The 20,683-nt window shown below is 41.5% G+C and overlaps 1 protein-coding gene and 1 pseudogene across 4 annotated transcripts in view; both read left to right on the forward strand.

The window, feature by feature from the left end:
• The window catches only part of Lrmda (leucine rich melanocyte differentiation associated), a 994,610-nt gene that overhangs the window by 483,090 nt on the left and 490,837 nt on the right, over positions 1–20,683 (forward strand). The window lies entirely within an intron of this gene.
• LOC114613311 lies at positions 11,034–11,601 on the forward strand (annotated as a pseudogene). The gene has a single exon (XR_003710160.1). The product of XR_003710160.1 is annotated as a small nuclear ribonucleoprotein Sm D1 pseudogene (transcript).

A 20,683-nucleotide genomic window follows, 5' to 3' on the forward strand; every position in this document is an offset into this window, starting at 1 on the left:
TGGGGGTGATTCAGTTCTTCTTAGAAGGAGTAACAAAATACTCAAGGGAGCAAATATGGAGACAAAGTGAGGGACAGAAACTGAAGGAGGGGCCATTTGAAGACCTTTCCACCTGAGTATCGATCCCATGTGCAGTCACCAAAGGTAGATGCTGATATGGAAGTCAGGAAGTGCATGCTGATAAGAGCCTGATATGGATGTCTCCTCAGAGGCCTTCAAGAGTCTGACATATTCAGAGACAGATGCTCACAACTAGCCATTGAACTGATCATGGGGTTCTCAATGGAGGAGTTAGAGTGAAGACTGAAGGAGCTGAAAGTGTTTGTGGCCCCATGAGGAGAGCAACAATACCAACCAACCATAGCTCCCAGGGTCTAAACCAACAGCCTGGGAGCACTTAGGGAGGGATCCAGGGCTTCAGCTGAATACATAAGAGTGGAGGGCCCTGCTGGGCATAGGTGGGAGAAGAGATCCTTGGCCTCATGAAGGCTGGACGCCTGGGGGGGGGGGGGGAGTTATGGGGGGGAAAGTGGGATGGGGGGGGTAGGTAGGGGTTATATCCACAGAGAAGAAGGAGGAGGGGTAAGGGGATAGGGGGTTCCCGGGTGGGTGGGGGATGGGGTAAGGGGACAACATATGAAATGTAAATAAAATATCCAATAAAAAAAAAAGGAAAAAAAAATAAACATCATATTGGCCCAATTCTGTATAAAACCTAGATATTGATACCTTTTAAAATGTATATCCTAATATGGGAAACTGTATTTTGTAGATAAAAATCTGTCTATTCATTAAAATGTTTTCCTATTCCCTTAAAAAAAAAAGAAGAAATGCTACATCTGTTCTGACATCCTCTGGCTTTTAGCTCTTCCCCTAGTCTATATAAAGTCTATAAGCTTTGCCTGTTTCTCAGAAGAAAGGTATCAATACTTTAAAACAAATGCAAACTCTCCAATACCATGTTCTTCAATTTCAAAGAACTTTCATGTGTTCAGTTACCAACCTAACTCCTCTTGCGTTCTCTTTACTCCTACATGTGGAGATGGTTTCAGCCAGCCCTTCTTCCACAAAGTCCACGAATCCAATATAACAGGCTTCTGTACAGTGCCACTGAGCTGAAGTTTCTGGCTTGCATCAGTTTATGTTCACAAGCTCACGCTTATTATGATAATTTTTCCATGTTTACTTTTCTCCTGTTGGTACCTTTCATCAGCTTCTACACCTTCAGAAGCAGCCTGGTGCTTTAATTTTCTCCTTCTGAAGGGAAGGGTGATTCTTTTACTAGCATCTTAAACTGCATGCCAAATAGGACCTCTGTGGGCTATCCTGCCACCTACCATCTACCACCACCACCTACCCGCTACCACTCACTACCACCATGCTCTTTCTTGAAAGAGTTGAACAGTGAGTTCTCACATTCAACAAGGAAAAATAAGGCCTTCCAAATGTAGCTTGTAAGCCGGGATACTGTGCGACCAGAGAACCTTCAATACACTGAGGCCTTACTCTAAGGCTGAGTGAGGTCTTGGATGAGTGTTTAGGATACATACTTCACTTTTGAAGGTATGGCTGCAAGTAGAGTTGCTTTGAAGATGATACGGTGGTGAGATTCAAGGTCAATGGCAAAATCTGCTTTAACCATGTGGCCAATTTGACTGTTGCCATTTCATGACCTCAGAAAACACAAATGTTTTTTTCTTTTGTAATCTCTGATGCTTCCCCCTGCCCCATGCATCCCCTGACTACGTGTGGTTCTGCCTTCTACAAAACCACATTGTTCTTCCTTCCCTCTAGAGGCAACATGGTCTACAGTGAATACATAAAGCAGAGACTAGAAGGTTGCTCTGCTCAGTCAAACTATTAGCTTTGGGGCCTCATGTCTGTCTCTTTGCCTAGGTAAGCCTCCGCTCTTTTTCTCTTTTTCTCACAAGGAAAAGAAAGAGATGAAATATTCATGAGGTTTCACGTCTTTCCTTATGGCAGCTTGTAGGTGAGGGGAGGTTGGTATGCAACCCTGGGCCCTTTGCTTCTACCTAAGTCCCAGAACCTCTACCTTTGTTTTGCTACTCCATCAGCCCTGTGCAGAGGATTTCACTTGAGAAGCAAATGATGGTGCTCAATATTTGAAAGCCACCTTCATAGTTGACCATTTAGTATCCTGACTTCCACTGACTTCCAGTGTGCTTCATGCTACTTTGTAACCTGCATTTTTATGACTTTTGTGCATGGAACACTGTTCTAGTCACTTATCTTTTGTCTTCCTCAGGCAGGTAGTCCTGAAGACCAAAGGTTAGGGCTAAATATTCAGACAAAGCTAAGTTGAGAGCTTGTGGGTGAGAAGTTGGCTATAATTAAGGCAGAAACCAGAAACAGGATGACACAGAAGATTGTTTTCTACCACCTTCTCATCCCTGCCCATCTGTATCCCTGCTCTGGAGGAGAGATAAGCCAAAGAAACCCTTGGGTTATAACTTGCATATTATGTGAAAAAAGTAATAACAATGCCTCTTATGTTCAAAAGTTTAGAAATTTCAAAAATAGTTTTTCGTGGCTCTATTTTCAGATGCTATAAAACAATGCAGTAGATTGAGTAACTTATAAAGAAATGAAGTCTTTTTGGGCTCACAGTTCTGATAGTCCAAGAACATGACACTAGGCTCTGGTGAGGTGCTCTTCATGTTTTCATGCATGACAGAAAGCAGATGGCAGTAGATACATAGAAAGAGTGTGTGTGGGGGGGGGGAGCGGAAGGCAAACACATTTTACTGTGGTCTCACAGTAACTACCTTCCTTCTGTGAGGAAGGCATGTATTACTCAGAGTGACCAAATAACCTCTTAAAGGCCTCACTTTCCATCACCTCTGTAATGATAAGCAAATACAAACAGGAGTTTCAGAGGGGACAAGCCACATTGGAGCCACACGTCTCATGGTCATCTTATATTTATATTGGGTTTTGTAAATCAACTGAAAAAGTAAGAAGGGCATTGGTGATTGTTCTAAGAACTCAGGGTGTGAGAGCCCAGGGGACGGAACCGTATGCCTGCAATTACAGACAGTAAGTATTAAAGGCAGGACTCCTATCTTTCATCACTTCATACCACTGTTGTAATCTAACATGTCCCCCACTGGCTCAGGTTTTGAACGTTTGGTCCCAGCTGGTGGCACAGTTTTGGGAGGCTGTAGGTCACTAGTGGCAGACCTTTGAAAGTTAGGTCTAGCCCCTCTCTCCTGTCACATCCTTTCTGTTTTCTGGTCCCTCATGATGTGAAGCGCCTCCACCTTACATTCCCACACTTGTCAACTGGACCACTCTACTGATCTTTCCCCCATCATGATGCTCTGAGACTATAACTAAAATAAACTGTTCTTCTCTTAAGTTGCCTTTGTTACAGGCTCAGTCACTAATACACCACCTCCGGGAGTGAGTATGTCTCTAGTGGCCTCAGCCAGTACCACTCCTTTCCCTCTCAGATACGTTCCAGTTTTTTTTGATTATTCTTGCTGCCTTGCTTTTTCTCTCTCCTCCCAGCAGGAAATCAGGGTGATTATGGGGCCTTCTCTTAGCCAAGGTGTTAGGAGTTTATGCTACACTCCCCAGTGGACAGCTAATGGACTCTGTTGGCTTGTTCCAATAAAAGTTTCCCACAGTGCAATGCTGAGGTGGAGCGCTTGAGTGAAGTTTTTACCACTCTTTCAGCAGGCTCATCAAGAGCTTCCTTTTCCTCTCTGGAAATTGTGTTTCATGCCGTGTGTATTTCTAATCCAAGTGTTACATCAATCAGCAATCTGGACCTGGCTTGTTGTTCTCCTGGAGTGTGTTTTACAAGCAGAGATGGGGTTTCTTATTCTGGCTTACTCAAGCCCTCCTGGACTCTTGGAAAAATACTCAAAGTGCAATTTCCTCTCATCTATTAGGATCTGGGCTTTTTTTTTGAGGGGGGAGGGGGTTGCTCTTTAGAGTTATTGGGTTTTCTGAAGCATTACCTTAATAAAGGCATTCCTTTCTGAGTTGTGCTTGACCTGGGGGTGAGATGGAGAATCTGTTTCTTCTCAGGGCTATTGTAAAGTTAGGGCTCACAGAAAACAGAGCAAATGAGGGCCTTTGAAATGTGATCCCCTTGGCCAAGGCCTGTCTTGTGGTTAAAGGGAGGGCTTACCAGGACTCCCCTGTTCTTCAAGTCCAGTTCCCCTGAGCATTTCAGCCTGGAGATGAGTTTGGTTTTCAGAGAACTTTACAAATGTTTGGATTCTCATATTTGCATTGTCAAAGACGGGGGCAAGATTCCATAGGAGACCATTACCAGAGGAAGTATTGGCTGGTAGGAGTAGGTCTGTCAGACTGGCTCTTAGATGTGGTACCCAGCTATTTTCTGAAAGTTTGACCAATACTTGATTTCCCCATATAGGGTTTCTAGTAGCTCAGGCCAATCACTGAAACCAAGTTTACCTAAGAACCAGTGGCACACACACTGGGGAGACAGAGCCAGGTAGGTCTTCATAAGTTTGAGGCTAGCCTGGTTTACAAAGCAAGTCCAAGGGCAGCCAGGACTGTTACATGGAAAAATCCTGTCTTGAAAAACCAAAGAAAGATATGGGATGAGATATGGAAGACTTCAAAGCTTATTATTTTGGAATTTGATGGTTTGGGGTTTTTTATTTTGTTAGTGTGCATGCTTATGGAAGTCAGAGGTTAAAATGAGATGTCCTCTGTTGCTTTCCATTTTATTTATTATTTATTTATCTATCCACCTATTTATTTATTTATTTATGTGTTTATTATCTATCTATCTATCTATCTATCTATCTATCTATCTATCTATCTATCTGAGACAATATCTCACTGACTCTGGAGCTTATGCTTCACTCAGATTTTCTGGTTGGCAAGCTCCAGGCATCCTGCTGTGGTGCTGGGGTTACAGGCATGCAAGGCCACACCCAGTCTTCTTAGGTTCCAGAGATTCAAATTCAGGTCCTCATGCTTTCAAGGGAAGCACTCTGATTGTCATTTCTCTAGTTTCCCCTCCCTTCTCTGTTCTTTTTAAGTAGCTACTGTTAAATATTCAAGAACATTTCTTTTCCCCTAAAAGAAACCACCCAGCTGACATCTTCCTCTGTTGGGTCTAAAAGATAGGACTTGTGCCCCAGTTCTATCTCACTTTGAGAAAGACTGATATTAAAATTGGGAGAAACTATTCTCCTTCTCATTGCTTAAATTCAACCATAGCTTTTCTTTCTTTTTCTTTCTTAAACACACACACACACACACACACACACACACACACACACACACACACACAACAAAATACAGACCTGTCCCAGCAACTGTGACATGGTATTGAGCTGTCTGAGGACTTTTTTTTTTTTACTGTTATCTTTCCTTTCTCTAAGAAAAGAGTCGTTTCAGAAGAAGCCCTGACAGCTCTGTCACTTCACTCACACCTCTAAATTTCTCTTTCTGTTGTCAGTCAGCAGACAGCAGACTGGGGATCTGATGGGCCTGACTGATGTCCAAATACATAAGAGATCGGAGAGGGGCCTGGAGCAGTTCGTCAGATGCCATCGTCTTCTGCCTTTATTCTTGGAGGAGCTGTCATGACCTTCAGAAGTTCCTCTGTGCCAGGATCTCATCTCCTGGGCCTCTATCTGCAGCCCACGCAAATAGACACACAAGGGCTGGGGCTTCCTCCGGCATACTTTCCAGAAATTAGTTTGAGTGTGATATTGAATTCCTCTGTCCTGTGTGCTTCTTGGGGGTGGAGATTAATACTATATTGGGATTAAATCTGTTTCATGAAAACTTGTGACATAATAGCAGCAGTGACATCAATGGGAATAATATAGGTGAGTTCTTAGATTTAAGGAGGCTCAGAAGCAAGTGTTTAAAACCCAACATCCATTTATTTGTGAGTGCCCTTGAAGAGATACCATTTCTCTTCCTGTATTAGGAATTGAGGCATGATGTCTACCTGTCCTCAGAAGGCAAAGCTCTTTAGTTTCTGTAGTTTCAAGCAGCCTCAGTTCAGAGTGTCATGGAATTCCAAATGCTGGGCTCTCTGTGTTCCATATGGGTCTTATGACAGATCCTAACTTATCTGTTGGTTCTGAGCTAGCCTGTTGGGACTTAACACATGGATTGCGCAGTCTTGTGATTTCTGGATATTAGCAGAATTATGAGTAACAGATTCTCAAGTTTTAAAGAGGCCAGTTTTGCAAGTTCATTTATCTGTACTCTCATGATGCCCATGGCTTCCACTCTCTATCTGGTTAAGTTGTCCTGAAGGGATAGTACATCTTCCTCTTTCACAAGTGTACCTCAGGTTTTACCTAACTATTACCTAGGATCTCCATGGAGATAGGCTGATCACACATTTTTTCCAGACATGCCTCTGCCTGGGACCCACAGCCCATCAAGCTTAAAGTACTCAGAGGATGTGTCAGGCCAGGAAAGTGTGTTGTTTGATATTGAGCCTTCTAGATAAAGTATAAAGCATTGGCTTTGGAGATCAATACTTAGTTATCAATTCCGAATTTACCTTTACTAAGTGTATGGCTTTTGTGGAACTGTAGATATCTTCTTTCGTTTAAGAGTTATTTAATGATGTGTTCGTGTCTATATTCAGGCATGCACAGCTTGTTATGTACATACTGGGATCCAAACTCTGGTCCTCATAGTTGTGGAACAAATACTCTTAAACCACTGAGCCATCTCTTGAGCCCAACATGCATTATTCTTTCATTGTCTGTAAAATATGATGGGTAGCATCATCTGACTTCTAGGATCGTTGGGGTGGATAGTTATATCTGTAGCAGACTCTCTTACAACTTTTACTAACAGCATCTCACCTATGAATTCTTTAATCCTCACAACTCAAGGAGACCAATAAATATTACTTCTGAAGTCCTGGGTTCAATCCCCAGCACTGCATCACTGTGCACATAACCTGAGCATGGTGGGACACACCTTTTAATTCTAGCAACTGAGAGGAGGAAGCAGAAGAATCAGTAGTTCTGGGTCATCCTTGACTACATAATGGACTTGAAGCTTATCTGGTGACTCTCATCTGGTGATTCTCCTCTGTATGTGCCACTTGCCTTTGATTATTACTCAAAGAGAAAACACTCAGAAAGATGTTTAATAGACTTTTTGTGTAAAGCCAGTTGGGTCTCAGATCAGATGTGTCTTCAAAGAGACTTTACTGCTAACTGACTAAATTAAGTCTCCTCTTCTGAATTGCCACAACTCTCTCTATTCCACAGTATTTTAAAAAATAATTTCTCAGAAGAGTACCTGTTAAGGTTGCTAAAAGTTTTGCTTATTCATGTGCTTTCACATATACTGTCTATTCTTAGTAGAATATAAATTCCATGAACAAAGGCCTTCATCTGCCATGTTTAATCCTGTACATAGTCTATCTAGCAGAAGGGTTATATCGTAATGCTAGGTAGTAATAATATTAATGATAATCTTTTAATAGTTCTTAAAGTTACCATTTTCTAGGCATTGTTGGAATTAACTCACATATATTAACCCATTTAGTTTTCATGAAGATAATGAATCTTGGTTATCATTGTTATTTCTGATTTATAGATGGGGAGGTTTTATACAGCAGTCCAAGGCCATACAATTACTAGGTGACAAAGTTTGTGTTAAAAGCCCGGCCATGGGACTCAGAGAAGATGCTTTGAATCACCATCTTTCTGTGCCTCTCTGGTAGACAGTGCATGCTCCTGTGGCAGATGCATTAATGAATAGAAGATGTCCTGAAGAGCCTCACTGAGCAGACACAGTCATGGATTACTGTGCAAACGGGTTACACCTGGACACTGCTACATGCCTCCCTTTCAAAGCAGAGAGTATGACACTATCTTGTGTGAATTAAATGTCCCATAAGCCCAAATGAGTTTCAGTGACCATCACAGCTACTATTTATATTTTACACTTGATAGAGCCACTGGTTCAATTGTCTTTTTCTACTTTTCCTTCCTTTTCTCTCTCTTTTTTTCCTCCTAAGAGAGGAGAATTGTGGGAAATATTTTGTTTTCCCTGGGAGCCAGGCTATGTATTTACTTCAAGTTTTATTAAGTGAGTTATAAATTTTCCCAGCAATTTCCTCATAGCTCAAGAGGTTTAATTTGCATGTGTTGCCTTTTGCAATATGCTTTTCGTAACATTGCAGATGCGTCTTCCCTAGCTTCAGTAAACAGCAGGCACTTGGCCAGGTTTTTGACTGAACACATGCCAGGCCTGGGAAATAGGAGTTAACTCTGTGCTGGCTGGGGGCAAGGGACACACATCTCTTTCTACAGCATTGGAGATTTCTGATGGAGGTACCAATGGGCAGGGAGATTCTTTGTAGATATCCTTAAAACATTGTTAACTTATAAGATGGAGGAGTAGACAGATATTTGTCTTTAAGCATCCAATTTTTATTACATCTTATTTTACATGTAGTGCTCATAACAACGACAAAAACAAAGTTTCATGTGACCCCAGGGTTATGTTCAGTGATTCTAGAATCTGGCCAGGATTCTCTGTTAAGGAAGACAATCTGATATGCATTTGATTCCAAGAATAGGGCTTTTGGGCTTAGAACTGGTCCTTAGGGACCCTCTAACTGGGTTTGAGTTTGGACATGATCATGAGATGTGGCCCTTGAATTCCTGCTGAATGGGGTTGTATGGTCTCTGCCAGATAGACGTGTTGGAAAGATTGAAGAAAGTGAGGATTGTAAAGCAGCTGGAATAGAGTGGTCATACTGCCAACTCTTCTTACCCAAGGACTTGCCTAGTCTACTGAGTTTCTGTTGACAAGGATACATATTCTGAGTGAAGATTTTCTGTTGACATCTCCCTTCCAGGTGAGGAAGAAGGTGCTGGAGTTAGGGACTGATAATATACAGGTTAGAATAAGGTTTGACTGTGTTCAACAGAAAAAAGAATCTAAAGTCAAGGCTGCTATCACACTGTAGGGATTTATTTCTCTTACTTATAAGCTATGTTGGTGGACAATGCAAGCCAGGAGTTTCATGATATGATGAGGGATTCTGCTTCTTTCTCTTTGTAGCTCTGATCTGATGTTCTTTGCAGGTTTTCTAGTGATTCGAGATGGTGGGCTGATGCCCTTGTGGTCTCTTTCTTGTTCTTAGAGACAAAGAGGGAAGAATGAAGAGCAGGCTCAGTCTCCTTTGGGGACATGTTCATCCTGACATTCATGATTACAGTCTGCATCATATTGAACAGTGCTTATTCACAGAGCCACATCTGAATGGAAGATGTAATTGTTCAGCCAGGAAGCCACATGCCCAATGACATTCTAGCTTTTGTTATGAAGGAGGAAGGAGGAAGTGGAAAGTGAGAGGTTGAAGTGGGTACCATGAGGTCATTGTTAGTCTTGTCCCATGGCTCTATATTTGCAATAGAAGCACACTTACTTACATAAAGAATATTCTTCTTTAAAAGTTTGCTTCATTGTGATGTTAGGAAACATAAATATACTTATAGAATCTTATAGTTACCTCTGCATGCACCAAGATTTAAATGGCATCATAATTTTTTATATTTTTGCATTTTAGTATATTTTTCACCATTTAAAGCAATTTCAAATTCAAGTACAATTTGATCACATTCATCTCCTCCACCTCCCTGTCCATCCAACCTTAAGTTCTTTTCTAAGAAAGAAACAAAAATCTAATATAACAATAACCTCCCAACAAGAAAACAAAATAAAACCATATCCAAAAAGAAAAGAAAAATACCAAACTGCAATCAAATAAAGCACATACACACACACACACACACACACACACACACACACACACACACACACACAAATCTGTGAAGTCCAATTTTATGTTGTTCACCTAATCCTGAACATGGGACCTGCCCTAGAGTGGTTGATATAACCAGGGTTACCCTATTGGAGAATTTTCCTTCCCAAAAGGTTTAAATACAGTTTAGTTGTTTCAGTTAAACTTTACCATAGTGGCTAGGTTTTCATTCATTCATTTGTTCATTCATTCATTCATTCATTCATTCATTCATTCATTCATTTAAAAATATAACAAAATACAATATAATAAGATAAAACAAACAAAAAACCATCACATCAAAGTTTGGCAAGATAAACTAACAGAAGGAAAAGAACCCAAGAGAAAGCACGTGAGTCAGAGACCTACACGTTCACACGCTGAGGAGTTCCGTAACACAATAAACTGGAAGCCTTAATGTAGACACAGAGGATCTGGTACAGACCCATGCTGGTACTATATGGCCTGCTTCAATCTCTGTGAGTTCATATGATCTTTGTTCATGTTAATTTAGAAGACCTTGCTTTCTTGATGTCCTCCATCCTTCTGCCTCCTACAGTCTTTCTGTGTCCTCTTCTGTGGGGTTTCCTGAGCTCTGAGGGGTGGGATTGGGACATCATAAGATTTTACATTTAAATTTCAATTTATTAAAATGCTAAATAAACACAGGCTTTTAAAAATGAGAGAAGGTGGTCTCTATGACCAGACTGTGTAAATTTGAATATACATCTGTCATCAACTGGTTAAAGAATCTTGGCCTTTCCCTTATCCCCCCCACCTTCTCTCTCTCCCCTATGCACATATGCACTCCAGCATACACACACACACACACACACACACACACACACACAAAGAGTTTGCAGCATAGACTAGTCTCAAACTCTTCTGTGACTGAGGATGACGTTGAAATTCTGGTTCTCCTATACCCCTTGGGTGCTGAGATTGTAGGTGCCCATTTATGCATATCTGGGGACTAAACTCAAATCTTTGTGCATACTAGGCCAGCACTCTACATCTCTATCCATCTTTGTTCCATTTTTTCAGTCTGTAAAACAACATCAGAGCTGTGAGGATGGGAGACCAGTATTTGCTGTACTCTCAGAATAGAGCCACTGGGCCCCAAAATATGAGAACCTTGGCCATTGCCACTATTGCTGCTGTGATTATGGTCTATACTATTAGCTTGTATTGTTAAGAAGTATAAGAGATGGAATTTGAGCCGCAGGCCTCAGTGCGCTCTTCCGGCCATTCATACCCCTAGTCCCTGGGTCTTTGGAGCCTGAATTCCGTGAACAGTCAGACCAGAAGGAAGGCTACGCCGCTAGGATGAAGCTCGTGAGATTTTTGATGAAATTGAGTCATGAAACTGTAACCATTGAATTGAAGAATGGAACACAAGTCCATGGAACAATCACAGGTGTAGATGTTAGCATGAATACACACCTTAAAGCTGTGAAGATGACCCTGAAGAACAGAGAACCTGTGCAGTTGGAAACATTGAGCATTCGAGGCAATAATATTCGATATTTTATTCTACCAGACAGCTTACCTCTAGATACACTACTTGTGGATGTTGAGCCTAAGGTGAAATCTAAGAAAAGAGAAGCTGTTGCAGGAAGAGGCCGAGGCCAGGGTAGAGGAAGAGGACGTGGTCGCGGCAGAGGAAGAGGGGGTCCTAGGCGATAATGTCTCTCAAGATTACTGTTCAAAGTGATAAGGAATTTGGGGATATTTTTTGTACATGTTTTGTTTGTTTGTCAGTTTTTAATAAACATAAGCGTAGGGAAAAAAAAGAGATGGAATTTGAGGAGAACAGAAATTATGAGGATATTATATATATGATGGAGACAGGGAAGACACTGGCTTAGAAGAATGGTGTTTCTTGTTCTGTTGACAAAGAACCCAAGTCAGGGCTAGGTTAAGGTAATTTCCAGCATCCTCTGTTCCCATGGGGCTAGCCTCACAGCCTCTGTTTAAGTAACATCCCCCACATCCATTCAGAGCCTGTTCTTTTCCTCATCTTCACCCCCATTTGGCTATCTAGCCTTCCACTGTCTCCCCTAAGGTCTTCTAAACTCTCTGGTTTCCATTTCTGTTATTGTTCCTTCTGGCAACTCAGTTACCAACTATACAAATGTGCCAGTCATTTCTTAAGCTTCTCCCTGCTGTCAAACTGACCTGTCTAGCCTCTGTGGGCAGGGTACAAGCAACAGGTTCTAGTCTGCTGAACTAAGACACAAAAATGGACATAAATGGGCCCATGGATTACATCTGTCTAGGTCATTCATCTTAGAAAGTGCTGGTTTATTTGAATTTTGTTTACTTATTAATTGACCTCCCTCCTTACTTCCTCTCCCTTCTTTCCAGCGTATCATAGAATTTATTAAAAGCAGTTTAAATCTCACAGCACCAGTGAGCAGAAGATGGAGAGATCCTTGTGATAACCCCTGTCACATAACATGTAACATGCATAGCTTCTCCTCTCTCAGTGCAGCCTCGAACTTGAAGTTTTTCAATGACAGGAATAATTAGTAATGGAGGTTAAATGCAGGAAACACCCCAGCAGCTCATGGGCAAGTCCCAGGACATCTCCTAGGTTATTGTGTAAGGTTTTGAAGTTGCTCCATCTTCGAGCCCTGACAAAAAAGGACCACAGATGTGATAGAAAGGGGCACCCCACTGAGCGATCACTCAGGGCCTCTGCCACTTTCCTCACACTCTCCCCTGTCTGGTACATAGTATACACTCACTCAGTATTGTTGAGAGTATGAATCAATTGCTACAGGCCTTTCAGTTGGGAAGGGAACAAAAGGCCCCTTAAGGAATGGGCCTGTGAATTATAGTGGGTAAGGTTTGGTTGGGCCTCATGGACTTGATAGATTTTTTTATTATTATTATTCCAGCTATAATGGTCTGTCATTCAGGTCAGCTTGCTGTCATCCAGGGACCCTGTGCATCTTTGGCTATATGTGAGCTGAACATGAGCAGCATACTGCTGGGATTAGGGGGCATTCATCTTCCACTATCCTCTCATCGTTGGAGCTGGAGGCTCATGTGTTACTCCTGTGATGTCATAAAGCAACTGATGTCTTAGTACATGCCGCAAGAATTATTTCCTCTTTTGCTCTTCCTACAAATTGTACCTTATGATCCATTGAATTCCACTTTCCTATTTTTCCAACATTTCTCATTTTCTGCCCTTATTTTATCCTCTCTCTCTCTCAGACCATCGAACGAAGGAAGAAATGTTGCTTAGCAACCAGTATGGAACTAGTCAATACTTTCTCTAATATTAACCCTTTGGTAACAAGCAGCCAGTCCTTGAATTATATCACTCTCTGCTAGTATGTTTTAAAGTCAAAAGTCATGCAAGTTGGCAGCCCAACCCCATGGTCTAATCACAAACATCAGGGATATGCATGGGTGCTTGTGTACATTAGTAAGTGCCAGTGTCACAAATCATACGAACTGTTATTTTGTTAAAGGCATTCAGATTCCTAGAAATTTTCTATGATTAATCTAGAATAGACTTTTGTTTTCAAGTGCAGTAGCTTTCAAGGGAGTTTGTCTTACATGTGCTTGTTTGCATTTTGGACACTTAAGTTTATCTCACAAGGGGAAAGTACATTTTCAAGATGGTGACATTTGTCTCTGATTTCCATTGAGCTTTACTGTCTGCTAGGCACATACTAGCAGACTTGGGTTTTGCATTCATTTATTTTCTTTACTTATTTTTTTTCCATCTGAATCTTCCCCTTGTTAAGTGGCATGTTGAGGTGCCAGGTTTTCAGATGCCTCAGTTGTTCTTTTGCTGACACGTTTTTTTGTTTCCCACTCTGACTCTACATGGTCCTCCTGAGGTCGTTGAACCTCTTAGTAAGTTAGCAACGTAAGGCAACTGGATGATAAACTTGACCTGTGCCTCTCTGGAATATAGGTGCTTGTAAGTCTTATTTTGCCCTGCACAAAATTATGTTTGTGAAGTTGTTTTTCAACATGTCTCTTCTTACTTCTGTGTCCCACGTATTTATATTTATGCTACAGTTTGATAAGTCAAATCAGTTCTTACCCTTAGCATCCCTAAGGCAGTAAGTGCCAGCAGTAGATAGGACAGTGTGCTGATGCCATCTTCTCTCTTAGCATGCCACGGAATTTCTGAAAGCTCTCTACAGAGCATCTCACAAGTAGATAGTGTCTGTGATTCCCTTGAATGTACACTGAGTAGGTCTTGAGCAGTGGGCTTCTTTAAGTTGCCTCCTTTTCTCTCTTGTAAATGAGCAGTTCCTCTTTTACACTGTACCTTCTGGAACAACCAGCAAGTCTTAGAATGAGCTATCCTTGGGCCCTCTATAGTCTTAAAATGTGACTACTGTTGGGCTTACCAAATTTCCTGGGATGCCAGGGTGCCTATAAGCTTAGTCATTGATGGATTATGTCATTGTCTAATATTTCACAGTCCTCCTACGTGATCCCTGTCATTGGTTGTTCTCGCTGATGTAGATGTAAGTGTCTGCGGTGCATGGATTCTGTAAGGCAAGCCAAAGATTATGGCAGTTTTAATGATGCTAGGAACTCACTAATTTTCCACAAGGTCATGTGGAGCCACACATCCCTCATCTAGAGCATGTTTATAAATGGAGTTTGGTAGTTATCTCCAAAGTCGATCATATGCAGAAAGCTCCTGAAATAGTTATTTATATTTATTATATAAATAAATTATATTTATATTTATTTATTTATTTATTTATTCAAATTCTTGTCTTCATTTAGAACAAAAAAGGAGAAGAAATATTCTGATGCATGACTGGATTCAGACATGATTCTAGCAACTTCCATTATTGTACACAAACTATGTGGCAGATATTCAAGATGGGTTCCTTGCTTATGTTACTTCCAGTCTTCCTAGCAGGCTTTCAAGGAAGGTGTTGATCTTCTTGTAGATAAGAAAACTAGAGATATGTTAAAATCTTGCTCTGGCAGGCCCATATGATGGAGGAGAGTTACTAACTGTAACTGGTACCTGGCTCTGCATGTTCTGCCCTCTTTGATAACTTTGCCAGGTGTTTTTGTTGGGAGGCAGAAAAGAGGAGTTGTGGTAGATATGAGTCATGTAAAATTCTAGCTATAAAAGGACCCAGGCTAGTTGTCACCCTGTGAAAGATTCTAGTCATCCAGCTTGTACACTTGACCAACTGGAGCTGACTGAGGCAGGAAGTGTGGGGACATAGGAACCTAAAGTAGACATCCCAGACTCACTAGTGTAGAAAGTCTCCCACTGTCTCTCATCTACTGCCTCATCCCAGTTCACTTCCAGACACTAGGTGTGGCTGGAGTTCTACAACTCAGTGGTGGCTCTGAGGAAGACAACAATCTTCTGTCAGATGCTGCAGATGGCTTGCCCCAAGGTGGAGCCTTTTACAGATAGTATTTCCCCCTCTTCTTCTGACAACCCTGTGAAGCATGTGATCTGATGGCAACTTTCAGTTGAGAAGACAGAAACCTAACACCTTCACCTAAAGCAATGATGCTACACTGAAGCTAAACTCTTTTCTGATTTCAAAGAGAATCTTTTATTGTTGTTGTTGTTTTCATTTTGGCTTTTTGAGACATGGTCTTACTCTGTAGCCAAGACTGTCACAAAATTCACCATGTAGCCTCATCTGGCCTGGAAATCCTGATCCTGATCCTTGTTCCTCAACCTCCCAAGAGCTGATACTATATGAGAGTTGCCACCATACTTACTATCAAAGCTCTGCTTAACCATTACACTCCGTTGGTATGAAAGCTTGTTGGTATCTGTCTTCTGGGCGCCAGAGTGGATCTGGGTCTGTGCTATATGCTGGAACTTTGTTCTTCTTCGTGTTACACTTTCAGCATTGATTTATCCATTTAAAGTATAAAGCAGCTATGGCAGGCAGGCACCATGCCTTCCTTTCTTCATGACTAGTGTATTGATAGACGAGTTGGAGGTACACAGCATTTAAGCCACTAGTTCCTTTGCCTTTCTGACCAGCTGCTCAACTGTTTTGATGAGAAGATCTTGGGTCCTAAAGAGCTGTAGCAGAGAATACTGTCATCCAGTCCCCTTCATGGACAGTGTAGCTTTGTCTTCAGTCCACTTTGGACTTTTTAAAAATATTCTGGGCAATAGTAGATCATGCATGTAAGCATTCCATAGAGTCTCTATTGGGTGCCTACTTCATAGGTTGTACTTTGCCAATCACATCAGATAGTGGCCAAGTCATGTTATAGGCCATGTTCAGTTAATTGGATTTCTGTGTGCTTTCAATTCAGTTTATGTTTTATTCAGCAGGAAATACAGTTATAAATTTTCTTTCACAAGCAGTTATGAAAATAGAGGAGTATCAGGTTGGAAGTTCCATAGGGTATGAATGGTTGGATCCTCAGTGGAAGGATTAAAGGTTGGGAATTGGGTCGCAGTAAAAGACATTCATGTTCTGTCTTATGATTACATTAAAGCATATTGTTAGGATGTGGACATGAAGCCGGAACACACATGTGCTGTATGAACTCCCCCTGAAGAGAGATAAGAACTCATTATACAGATTCTGCACATTCCACAGACAAGTGTTCTATTGCAGACTATGCCCTTCCCACGTCTTCATATAGCCTGCCACACAGTGTCAGCAGCAAGAGAGTAAATCTGATGAGTGGTGACTTTCTTCCTGTTCATACCTTACTCATTGGAGGAACAGACAACGCAGCCTTGAGTAGCCACTCACAAAGGCTGCCTAGGCTCAAGGCTGGCAGAAGATGAGGATGTTTGGGTCTTGCTTAAGGACCTAATATGGAGAAAGAAGAATGGTCTCAGGAGCAGCAGGACATTTATAGGTCTTCCTCTCCATGCTCAGCTGGAAAGATGGTCATATCTGCCTGTTGTAGGTGAGCATAGGGGAAAGGCTGCAGTTACACTCATGGTACAGGACTCTTGCCTCCATTGCTCAGCTAACATAGGTTTCATCTACTCTGAACTTTACCTTTCTAGAAAGAAATCTGCTCTTCTTTTCTTTCTTCAGTCTGTAGGCTTTTCCTACCTGTCTTGAGTCCATGGCTGATCGTAGAGTGATTTCACCAATTTATGCTTAAATCATCTATATCAGTGACATATATATATATATATATATAATGTATATGTGACTGTATTTGTCTATCTATCTATCTATCTATCTATCTATCTATCTATCTATCTGGCGTGAGGTAGTGAGCATACATTTGCCATGGTATGTGTGTGGAGGTTGGGGGAAAACCTGTAGGAATCAACTTTCTCCTTCTATCATGAGGGTCTTAGGAATGGAACTCATGTCACCAGGCTTGACTGCAAGCACCTTTATCCATTGAGCCATTATAAAAGACCACATTTTGATCCACAACAGGTTACATGTGAGACTATGAATGTTCCTGGGAGATTATGTTGGCTATCATTGCTATCAGAGGCCTAGTTTGTAGGAATATGTTCTTTTTGTACAGTGACAAAATTATCTAATAATTTATTTTGGAGAATACACCTGTCATTAGGAGGTGCATGACCATATATTATGTATAGATGAGTACATGCACACATATACCCATACATGCGTACAGATCCATAAGTCATATTTACTTTCCATACATTAGCTTTTATTTCTATCTAGAAGCTATACATTTTATAATGTAATACCTATACCTGTCACACACACATACATGCATGCACGCACACACACACACACACAAATGTTTGTCTATTGTGTACATGGATGTGTGTGCAGTGTTTATACATATACTTTTAAGTTTTTCTAAGTTTCTTCTCATCTTCACTGTGCTATTCTCCCTGTAAGGTACAGGCCAGGCAGTTCTAGCACAAGGGGAGCCAGTGGAGAGCAGAACATTTGCTGGTCACTATATACATCCTGAAATCATTCTAGTACATCAGTGTTAGAGCAACTCACAGTGGTCTTCTCTTTCACAGTGCTGCAACTTGGTGGATAGAGTTGGCTCCATGCTGAGCTCATCTTTTTGTGGCAAGAAGACAGTAAGTGGTAGGTGAGTGGCTGGAAAAGCTACCCAGACCTGTCAAGAAGAAACTGCCTGGGTTTCCTGGGGAATCTGTGCCTTGTGTGCAGAAGCCCCAAGCCAGCAAGTGAAGATGAGAAAGAGATGGGAGTTAAGGCCTAGGCAGAACTGTTTTCATGAGACCTGATCTGCAGAGCAGGAAAGAGCAGTCAAGGCCACAGATCTTCTAGCATCTCAGCACTTTGTCCTCCCAGCAGGGGTTGAGAAGACTTGTCAAGCCTGCTGAAAGAGGCAGCCAGCCATGTCTGCTTTTACTCTGAGGTCACCATGCCCCATACACAGGTCCTAGACCATAAAGGACACCTTCTTTATGCAGTCTTGGCAGGAGTGGTCTATATTTGTCTCCTTTGTTCAAGAAAAATCAAAGAGAGAAAATACAACACATACACACCTCCACAGACACCCCCCCACACATACACACAGGACCCACAAAAGCCAGAAAGCTAGAAAGCATAACATACATGCAAAAGGCCAGTAAAACAAACCTTGCCCAAACAAAGAATTATTAGACACAGTCTACACAAATACTAATGAGTTTCTTTGATGTTGGTCGCCTATTTTTGGGCATGGGGCTTACAGATAGGTGTGGTTAGTATAACCAGTGAGACTTCATTGGAGAAAACTTTTTTCCTTGGCAAGAAGGTGTCAATTGCAGATAGAATTTTGATTGGGTATGGGAGCCCATATTTACTTTCTTCTCTCTGTGTTTCATTAATGTAGACGTGTTAGGAAGCTTCTATAGTAGTAGAATTCCATACGGCCTCTAAAATGGCCCTTGGTATTTGTTGTTCTTCCCTATATTTTTCTCCACCAGTTGTTCTTCCCTATAGTTTTTCTCCATTACTCCTCTCTTCCACCCCTGTCTCCACTTAACCCTCCCACCCTGGTTTCCTCCCATCTATCCATAGCTGTGTGTTCTATTTCCCCTTCCTTATGCGATCTTCCTCTCATGTCTAGCCCCTTACTCTATATCTAACTTCTATGGTTATATGGATTAATTTGAATCTTAGATTAAAGTAACATAAGCAAAATAAGGTGTATGAATGTACATGTATGAGGTGCCAGAGGTAAATAAGACTGCAGGCATCACTGAGCCGTGAACTCAAATGTGCAGTTGCTGTGACCTCAGGCTTTCCTCAGATACTTCCTGATTAACTAGCAGACAGGCAAACTTCTCCTCTTGGATACAAGATGATGCCTGCTCAATAAGGTCTAAGTTTTCTCTTTTCAGTTAAGGAGTTTTCCCATTATTAGATGTTTTGTGAAATCCCCAGTTGGGTCTTATGGGCCCAATATCTAGCTGATAGTAGCACTGGGTAAGTTCTAATGCCCAGGAGAGCTGGTCAGTTATACAACTACTCTGCAGTTTTACACAGAGTTGATGCCATGAAATTCTTAAGATAGGGTGTTAGGTAGTATAAGATACCCTTCCAACTGATTTCAGAAGAAATACAATTGGGCAGTGGGTTTACACTTAAGTGTGCTTAGCATAACCAGTAAGACTCCATTGGAGAAAACTATTTTTTTCCTTTGCAAGAGGGTGTCAATGGCAGATAGATTTTGGTTTGGTATGGGAACCTGTATACAGTTTCTCTTTTATTTGTGCTTGGCTGACAAGGAATAAACATTTTGCTTTTGAGTGATAGGTACAGCAAGATTAAAGTATCACTGAGATATGGTTTCTTCCTTCTGCCTGAGTATAGGTGGTCTCACCACCTTGAGCTTTCTAAACACTTGTCTTCTCTGATAGAAAGGACAGGCTTTCTCCTTCTAAGACTGCTTTTCATGCTGTTCTCTATTAATTCCAGAATCTACTATTTGTTTCATACAAATTGAAAACAGCACATCTTGATGAATTTGAGCAAAGATGTCCCTTTCCTTTGGAGCAGGAGAATTGGAACTTGCCACCTGCAAATTCCGGTAAAAGACCCTGAGAAGTTTGGCTGTAAGAAAATGCTTAGGTATTGTTACACCTAGCAGCTGCTGTGGCCACCGAGTTCTTTGCCCATGACATTAGTTAAGAGTGTGCTGGGGTTCACAAATTGCTGCCTGCTGAGTCCACTGGATTGTCATTGATTTGCACATACAGAGCCACCTGGGGGGCCTTCATCTCTCATTGTGGTCTCAGACTCTCAGGCGCTGGAAGTTTCTGTGTAGGCTTCTCCCCCCAACCTCTGCACCATAACCCTCATCCACTGAGCATCTCACTGTAACAACACCAAGTTTATAATGCAGATAACACCTGCCTCTTGCTGCTTATCCTTTTTGGACTTTGTCAGGAGTGGATAGCCATGGTTGTAATGTTCTTTGGAGTCTGAGGAGACTTATTAACATTCCCTTTATCAACATTACCTCCTGCTGAAAGTCTCTGAGAGAACCCGGAATGTTCACCTCCACAGCACACATTTAACCCCATGAAGGTTAGCTAACTTCTTTTAAAATCTCTTTCTGTCCTTTCTTCCACAATAAAGAGATCATGTCTGTTTAGAGCCAGTATGTCTTTAACATTGCTATTACATGTGGGACTTACTTTTAGCAAAGAGATCTGCCTTTAGTAGGATATTATATCTATAAAGTAAACCTTAATTTTTTTTCTGAGTGCATCTCATTGTGTCAGGTGGTTGCCTTTCATTTGTGATATATACATAGGATTCTCTGTGAAAATCTATATGGGGAGAAACTAGGCAGTTTAGAGCAGGGTTATTTGTCTTGGTGTTGCTGTTATCTTGAACCAGATACTTCTTTGTTACCTGGGACTGGTAACTCAGTAGCATTCCTGGCCTCTGCCCACTGGAAGTCACACCC

The sequence above is a fragment of the Grammomys surdaster genome, unplaced genomic scaffold, assembly GCF_004785775.1.
Source record: "Grammomys surdaster isolate TR1022 unplaced genomic scaffold, NIH_TR_1.0 126198, whole genome shotgun sequence".
Taxonomy (NCBI): Eukaryota; Metazoa; Chordata; class Mammalia; order Rodentia; family Muridae; genus Grammomys; species Grammomys surdaster.